Source organism: Anomaloglossus baeobatrachus, chromosome 9, assembly GCF_048569485.1.
Source record: "Anomaloglossus baeobatrachus isolate aAnoBae1 chromosome 9, aAnoBae1.hap1, whole genome shotgun sequence".
NCBI lineage: Eukaryota > Metazoa > Chordata > Amphibia > Anura > Aromobatidae > Anomaloglossus > Anomaloglossus baeobatrachus.
The window spans coordinates 156,359,665-156,369,192 of record NC_134361.1 but is presented as its reverse complement, the minus strand read 5'-3'; positions in this window follow the sequence as shown (position 1 = coordinate 156,369,192).

The following is a 9,528-nucleotide window of genomic DNA, read 5'->3' as shown; positions in this document are numbered from 1 at the left end:
GACCGCTCATCCCCAGAGCATCAGCATTGATCATGAAACAACATGTACAATGTCCTAGCTGTCAAAGATGTACGGACTTTTCAATAATTCATATCAGCCCATAATGGGTAATCATGCCTGCCTGAACACGTTTCCATATAATACACTCAATAGATAGAAATACTTAGTGGTATAATATGTAACTTGCAGAAGGAAATTACTTACATATCAATCACTGGGGACCACTGGAAGGCTTCCCGACGCGCGTTTCGCCGTTCTTTGTCAAGGGAAACATGATTATGTATGTGATATGGTGCTCTTATAAAGGATAAATGGTGCCGGGAGTTCCCACGTACACGGCCGTGCAGCGTCTGTCGTCACTTCCGGCCGCGGGGCCGCGCCGTGCATGTGCGCGATCCCGCAGCGGCAAGCGACGACAGATGGGATTAGTCATTCAATGTGGGGAGGGGACGCCTGCGCACTGAAGTTGCAAGTGCGCGGTCCCGTCCAAGTAAGTGACGACAGAAGTAAGCCGTGCAGGGTGGGCGCATGCGCATAGGGTTTGTCTGATATACCGCCAGTATGTAGTCCTAGGGCCGCAGTGTATCACCATCCTGTCAGTATGGGCAATTATGTAGCACCAAACTAATGGGCACGACATTACCACTTATTGCATATATTTAGAATTTGTTAGTATAACCATGCGCTCCCTCGTACGCCAACCTGTTCCTGGGGCTGTGGGAGAGGGACCTATTTCATACCGATGTGGCGCCCCATTTGGACAATGTTCTGTTCTGGGGGCGCTACATCGATGATATTATTTTTCTCTGGCAGGGTTCCCATTATGATTTGATAACATTCATGCAATATCTCAACAGGAATGACTTGAATCTCAGATTTACATATAAGGCCGGCAGGTCTGACATGGAATTCTTGGATATACTACTCAATATAGATGAAAGTGGCCACATAGTGACAGATGTGTACAGAAAACCAACGGCAGTTAACAGTTTGCTTCACGCTAAATCGTCTCATCCAAAGAATCTCATTAACAGCATACCGAGAGGCCAATTTCTTCGAATAAGAAGAATATGTTCAACAGATCAAAACTTCGAACAACAATCAAGAGATCTATGGGAGAGGTTTCAAATGAGAGGATACAATGAGAAAGCCATACAGAGAGGCTACAGAAAGGCCAAATTTGCCAGTAGAACGGAATTACTCTATAATTATAATAGAAAATCTAGCAACTCTGATGTGGTGAGATTTATCTCTACTTATCATTCTAGAAACAAAGAATTGTGGCAGGCTCTCAAAAAACACTGGAACGTCCTACTATTGGACTCAACATTATCTAGACACATACCTCAAAATCCAGCAATCACTTATCGACGAGCCAAAAGAAGGGAATTTTGTTACTTACCGTAAATTCCTTTTCTTCTAGCTCCAATTGGGAGACCCAGACGATTGGGTGTATAGCTACTGCCTCCGGAGGCCACACAAAGTATTACACTAAAAAGTGTAAGGCCCCTCCCCTTCTGCCTATACACCCCCCGTGGGATCACGGGCTGCTTCAGTTTTAGTGCAAAAGCAAGAAGGAGGAAAGCCAATAACTGGTTAAACAAATTCAATCCGAAGGAACATCGAAGAACTGAAACCATTCAACATGAACAACATGTGTACCCGAACAACCAAAAATCCCGAAGGAACAGGGGCGGGTGCTGGGTCTCCCAATTGGAGCTAGAAGAAAAGGAATTTACGGTAAGTAACAAAATTCCCTTCTTCTTCGGCGCTCCATTGGGAGACCCAGACGATTGGGACGTCCAAAAGCAGTCCCTGGGTGGGTAAATTAATACCTCAAGTTTGGACTGTAAAAACAGCCCTTCCCTACATGGAGGCAACCGCCGCCTGCAGGACTCTTCTACTTAGGCTGGCATCCGCCTAAGCGTAGGCATGCACCTGATAACGCTTGGTGAAGGTGTGCAGACTCGCCCAGGTAGCCGCCTGGCACACCTGCTGAGCCGTAGCCTGGTGCTGTAATGCCCAGGACGCACCCACGGCTCTGGTAGAATGGGCCTTCAGCCCTGACGGAACCGGAAGCCCAGCAGAACGGTAGGCTTCAAGGATTGGTTCCTTGATCCATCGAGCCAGGGTGAATTTGGCAGCCTGCGACCCCTTGCGCTGACCAGTGACAAGGACAAAGAGTGCATCCGATCGGCGCAGGGGCGCCGTGCGGGAAATGTAGATTCTGAGTGCTCTTCACCAGATCCAACAATGCAAATCCAGTTCATATCGATGAAATGGATAAGAACAAAAGGAAGGTAAGGAGATATCCTGATTGTGATGAAAAGGGAATACCACCTTAGGGAGAAACTCCGGAATCGGGCGCAGCACTACCTTGTCTTGGTGAAACACCATGAAGGGAGCTTGGATGACCGCGCTGCTAGCTCGGACACTCTCCGAAGGGACGTGACCGCTACCAGAAAGGCCACTTTCTGTGAAAGTCGAGAAAGTGAAAGTCGAGAAAGTGAAACATCCCTCAGAGGCTCGAATGGCGGCTTCTGGAGAGCAATTAGTACCCTGTTCAGATCCCATGGGTCTAACGGCCTCAGTACGGAGGGACAATGTGACAAACCCCCTGCAGGAACGTGCGTACCTGATGAAGTCGTGCTAGGCGCTTCTGAAAGAATACAGACAGCGCTGGAACTTGTCCTTTAAGGGAGCCGAGCAACCAACCTGTTTCCTAACCCGATTGCAGGAAGGAAAGAAAAGTAGGCAATGCAAATGGCCAGGGAGACACTCCCTGAGCAGAGCCCTAAGGTAAGAATATCTTCCACGTCCAGTGGTAGATCTTGGCAGACGTCGGCTTCCTAGCCCGTCACATGGTGGCAATGACGTCATGAGATAATCCTGAAGACGCTAGGATCCAGGACTCAATGGCCACCCAGTCAGGTTTAGGGCCGTAGGATTCAGATGGAAAACGGCCCCTGGGACAGTAAGTTTGGCCGGTCTGGTAGTGCCCACGGCTGGCCGACTGTGAGATGCCACAGATCCGGGTACCACGACCTCCTCTGCCAGTCTGGGGCGACGAGGATGGCGCGGCGGCAATCGGAGCTGATCTTGCGTAGCACTCTGGGCAACAGTGCCAGAGGGGGAAACACATAGGGTAGCTGGAACTGCGACCCATCCTGAACTAAGGCGCCTGCCGCCAGAGCTCGTTGATCGTAAGACCACACCATGAAACTCGTGACCTTGGTGTTGTGCCTAGACGCCATTAGGTCGACGTCCGGCCTCCCCCGAAGGCCTCAGATTTCCTGAAACCCGTCCGGGTGCAGAGACCATTCCCCTGCGTCCATACCCTGGCGACTGAGGAAGTCTGCTTCCCAGTTTTCTACGCCCGGGATGTGAACTGCGGATATGGTGGATGCTCTGTCTTCCACCCACATCAGAGTCCGCCGGACTTCTTGGGAGGCTTGCCGACTGCATATTCTGCCTTGGTGGTTGATGTATGCTACCGCTGTGGAGTTGTCCGACTGAACTCGGATCTGTTTGCATTCCAGCCACTGCTGGAAGGCTTGCAGGGCAAGATACACTGCTTAGATTTCCAGAACATTGATCTGAAGGGTGGACTCCTGCTGAGTCCACGTACCCTGAGCCCTGTGGTGGAGAAAGACTATTCTCCACCCTGACAGACTCACGTCTGTCGTGACCACCGTCCAGGATGGGGGTAGGAAGGACCTTCCTTTTGACAATGAGGTGGGAAGAAGTCCCCACTGAAGAGAGTCCTTGACCGTCTGAGAAAGGGAGACGTTCCTGTCTAGGGACGACGACTTCCCATCGCTTTGGCGGAGAATGTCCCATTGAAGTGGACGCAGATGAAACTGCGCGAAGGGGACTGCCTCCATTGCTGCTACCATCTTTGCTAGGAAGTGCATGAGGCGTCTTAAGGGGTGCGACTGGCCTTGAAGGAGAGACTGCACCCCCGTCTGTAGTGAACGCTGTTTGTCCAGCGGAAGCTTCACTATCGCTGAGAGAGTATAAAACTCTATGTCAAGATATGTCAGTGATTGGGTCGGTGTCAGATTTAACTTTGAAAAGTTGATGATCCACCCGAAACTCTGGAGAGTCTCCAGCGCAACGTTCAGGCTGCGTTGGCATGCCTCTTGAGAGGGTGCGTTGACAAGTAGATCGTCCAAGTAAGGGATCACAGAGTGACCCTGAGAGTGCAGGACTGCTACCACTGCTGCCGTGACCTTGGTGAAAACCCGTGGGGCTGTCGCCAGACCTAAGGGCAGGTCTACGAACTGAAGATGCTCGTCGTCTATAACGAATCGCAGCAAACGCTGGTACTCTGGAGCAATCGGCACGTGGAGATAAGCATCCTGATGTCTCTTGATGCTAGGAAATCTCCTTGAGACCTTGAGGCAATGACGGAGCGGAGGGATTCCATCCGGAACCGCCTGGTTTACACTGCTTTTTGAGCAGTTTTAGGTCTAGAACGGAACGGAAGAGCCGTCCTTTTTTGGCACCACAACCAGATTGGAGTAAAAACCGTGACCTTGTTCCTGAAGAGGAACAGGGATTATCACTCCTTCTGCCTGCAGAAGAGCATCGGCTCGGTCGAGAGGTGGGGAAGTTCTGAAGAATCGAGCCGGAGGACGAGAACAAAACTCTATCCTGTACACGTGAGACAAAATGTCTCTCACCCACCGGTCTTTGACCTGTGGCAGCTAAATGCCGCCAAAGCGGGAGAGTCTGCCACCTGACCGCGGATGCGGAGAGAGAGAGCTGAAAGTCATGAGGAAACCGCCTTGGTAGCGGTTCCTCCGGCTGCCTTCTTTGGGCGTGATTGAGCCCGCCAGGAGTCTGAGCCCCTCTGAGCCTTTTGAACTAGGAAAATTGGGACCAGCCCGAGCCTGGAAAGGACCGAAATGTCGACTGTCCTTCCTTGGGTTTTGTTTGATCTGGGCTGGTGTAAGGAAGAATCCTTACCCTTGGCCTGTTTAATGATTCCATCCAATCGCTCAGCCAACAGTCTGTCACCAGATAATGGCAAACTGGTTAAGCCCTTTTTGGAAGCAGGAGCTGCCTTCCATTCCCTTAACCCCAAGGGTCTGCGCAAAACCACGGAGTTGGCGTACGCCACCGGCGTACGGCTCGTAGAGTCCAGGACAGCATGAATAGCGTAAGTCGCAATGCATGCGAGGTTAAGGACGCCACCTGCGGCACAGATGTACGTGTGACAGTGTCTATCTGCGCAAGACCAGCTGAAATAGCTTGGAATGCCCATACGGCTGCGAATGCCGGAGCAAACGACACGCCGATAGCTTCACAGACAGATTTCAACCAGAGGTCCATCTGTCTGTCAATGGCATCTTTAAGTGAAGTCCCATCTTCCACTGCAACTATGGAGGATGGCGTGGCGGAGAAAAGCTTGTCTGGATAAGCGTAGTGTTTCTGGACTGCTCCCCTGAGTCAGAGAGGCCCAAAAAGTATGGGATACCTGAAAAGGAATTTCTCCTGCTGAAGCTGCCTCCTCCACTGGAGGGGCTGAGGGAGAAATATCCACCAGTGTATTGATGGGCGCTATGAGATCATTCACCATGGCGTCCCATTAGGAGCATCCAGAATGAAAGCGGTCTCAGGATCAGAAACCTGACCAGCTACCTCATCATACAGAGAATCCTCTCGCTGAGACCCTGACCAGTGTGTGAAGTCGAGGGTCTCTCCCAGCGAGCTCGGTTAGGCTGTCTGGGACTGTCGTCCGTGTCAGAGCCTTCAGTCTGGGATGTATGGGACCCCCTTGGAGCACGGATTAGTTCCAACTGAGGGAGACCGGGGAGCCTTGATTCAACAATGCCCTTGGTCTGAGTCACCACCCTGGACTGCAAAGTTGTTTTGTTCATAGTCCAAGACATTTTATCAGCAAAAAAACTGCAAACTCTGTCCTCTGGACAGTTGCACAGGTGGCCCTCTCTGGGCCACCACTAGCAGAGACTCTACCCATTAGGGGTTAGTGGAACCTGCCGGTAAAACAGCCTCACGTGCGGTACAGACAGCATAGAAAGCCTGTGCCTTGGCCCCCTTGCTCTATGCTGACGACATGCTGTTGTCTCCTCAGAGCTATCTAGGGGTATATCGCCAAGAAGCGACCGTACAGCCACAAATCTCAGCCGCGCCGCAGCCTCCAGCGCGGCAGTTTCCCACAGATAAACTCACTCAGCTAAGCTGCCGTGAGTATAGACCAAGCGCGCAGCGCTGTTGTCCTCGGCGCACTAACACGCCCAGCAATGCTGGCGTGTGTCTGTGTATGGTCTTGCAAATATAAGTACAAGGATAAAGTACACAAAAAAACACTGTGGCAATAGTGGGGTCAGCACCAAGGTGCTGCTTACCGCCCGCATAAGCGGGTAAGTGGTCACCAGAATCCCTTTGCTGGGTCTCCCAGAGCCTGTGTCCGTTCTCCAGCTTAGATTGCCTGCAGTAATGGCTGCCGGCGTCCTGTGAAGAGGGGCGGGCCGTGGGCGTGCCCCAGACAAGAGCGGGAAACTGGCGTCCCCCTGTGCCCAGTGAGAGGGCTGGAGTATGTAAATAAGACTCCAGCCCTCGGCGCTGATCATTGTACAGCGTCTCGCCCCTTCCCTGACTGGCAGGGTTGGGGGCGGGAACGAAACGTAACTAGGCCGCAAAAGCCGGGGACTAGATTTATAAGCGCTGCCGTCGTAAAAGCGCGGCAGCGCGAAAGTCCCCGGCGCACCACAAGTCTCAGCCGCGCCGCAGCTCCAGCAGCGGCTGGCGCGGTAGTTCCCGACACATAAACTCACTCAGCTAAGCTGCAGTGAGTAAAGCCCAAGCGCGCAGCGCTACTGTCCCCGGCGCACTAACACACCCAGCAACGCTGGATTGTGTCTGTGCATAGACTGTACGGGGACACAGAGTACCTTAACGTTGCAGGGCCTGTCCCTGACGATACTCCGCTCCATTCCAGCAGGATCTCCGGGTCTGTGGATGGAGCCCGGCCTCAGAGCCTGGAGGCCGGTAAGATCCCACTTCACCAGAGCCCTCGGGGGGATGGGGAAGGAAAGCAGCATGTGGGCTCCAGCCTCCGTACCCGCAATGGGTACCTCAACCTTAACAAACACCCGACAAGAGTGGGGTGAGAAGGGAGCATGCTGGGGGCCCTAGTATGGGCCCTCTTTTCTTCCATCCGACATAGTCAGCAGCTGCTGCTGACTAAAACAGTGGAGCTATGCGTGGATGTCTGACCTCCTTCGCACAAAGCATAAAACTGAAGCAGCCCGTGATCCCACGGGGGGTGTATAGGCAGAAGGGGAGGGGCCTTACACTTTTTAGTGTAATACTTTGTGTGGCCTCCGGAGGCAGTAGCTATACACCCAATCGTCTGGGTCTCCCAATGGAGCGCCGAAGAAATTTGGCAGACCTACTAGTGAATAGCCATTTTGTACAAGCAAAACCTAAAGGTATTTTCAACAGTAGGGGACCGAAATGGGGTTGCAGATCTTGTGGTAAATGTGTAGCTTGTACTAACATCACAACCACAGATGAGTTCACTGATGCCACAGGCACTAAAACCTATAAAATTATACATCAAATCAATTGTGGTACGATTGGAGTAATCTATAGCGCCAAGTGCCCTTGCAATAAAATCTATATTGGGATGACAACTAGGGAACTACGACGTAGAACGAGGGAACATGTCTTGGACATCCGGGCAGCCAAAGAAATAGAAGATGATTGGGGTATGAAAACCATACCTAGACATTTTAAACAATTTCACCAGTGTGATGATACTCTACTTAAGGTAAGTGGAATAGACAGAGTGATCATAACAGAAAGAGGGGGCAACTGGAAAAGAATCCTGGCCCAAAAAGAAGTTAGATGGATTTCCACACTAAATACCCTTGTACCATCAGGTTTAAATGAAACAATGAGCTTTTCCCCATTTCTATAACCCTTACAAGGCCTACGTCTGGGTCTAGGGTGAATTAATCTGTGTCATTCCTTGACTAGACTCATCTTGAATTTTTAACCTGTTTTTAATTTGGTTTATTTTAATGTGTCTTCTCACTTTATTGTTCTCTGATTATTCCTAGTTATTTCGCCTTCAAGAATCTCATCTTTTCATCCTACCAGGGTGCTCCGTTTGTGTGCTGGGAGTGGAAACAACGACGTGCGCGGTTCTGTGCAATCATTTCTACAGGAGGAACCCTTTCTCGTGCATATATTATGGAAATACTCCCCAGTTTCCCCTCCCCTCTTTCCCCTTCCCCCCCCCCTCCCCTTCCCTCCTCCCCCTTTCCCCCCCCTCCTCCCCCTTTCCCCCCCCCCTCCTCCCCCTTTCCCCCCCTCCTCCCCTCCTCCCCCTTTCCCCCCCTCCCCTCCTCCCCCTCCTCCCCTCCTCCCCCTTTCCCCCCCTCCCCTCCTCCCCCTTTCCCCCCCCCTCCCCCTTTCCCCCCCCCTCCCCCTTTCCCCCCCTCCCCTCCTCCCCCTCCTCCCCTCCTCCCCCTTTCCCCCCCCCTCCCACATATGTCCTTATATATATATTTATTCTGTATATAATTCATGTATTATTTTATTCTATACATAATCACTTCACGTAATATTCACAATTATTTTATACATAATCACTCCACGTCACATTCACACTCTAGTTATTTTTTCACACATTTTCACATGACCAGTATAACCGTATCTGGTCCACTCATCTCAATGCACATCAGTATTTTACACAATTTTTGCACACTTAACGTACACATTTCACCTTTTCACTTCATCTCACTCCACATACAATTTCTTTTGTTATTTACCTTACACTATCTTTATTTCCCATATTGTTTATGGGCAGCTTAACACTCACATTACTGTGATTTGAGTTATCACTTTCATTTTCTTTATGAATACTATTTCACAATTTTATGGCAACTATACATGTATACATTGACACTGCCTTGTCATACAGTGGGCGACCATTGGGGGGCTTACTGGGTAACTGTACTGGGTGTGATTAACATTGCACTCTGTAGGGGCAATGCATGATTTATGTGTTTCCCAACTTGGTTATACTAACAAATTCTAAATATATGCAATAAGTGGTAATGCCGTGCCCATTAGTTTGGTGCTACATAATTGCCCATACTGACAGGATGGTGATACACTGCGGCCCTAGGACTACATACTGGCGGTATATCAGACAAACCCTATGCGCATGCGCCCACCCTGCACGGCTTACTTCTTCTGTCGTCACTTACTTGGACGGGACCGCGCACTTGCAACTTCAGTGCGCAGGCGTCCCCTCCCCACATTGAATGACTAATCCCATCTGTCGTCGCTTGCCGCTGCGGGATCGCGCACATGCACGGCGCGGCCCCGCGGCCGGAAGTGACGACAGACGCTGCACGGCCGTGCACGTGGGAACTCCCGGCACCATTTATCCTTTATAAGAGCACCATATCACATACATAATCATGTTTCCCTTGACAAAGAACGGCGAAACGCGCGTCGGGAAGCCTTCCAGTGGTCCCCAGTGAT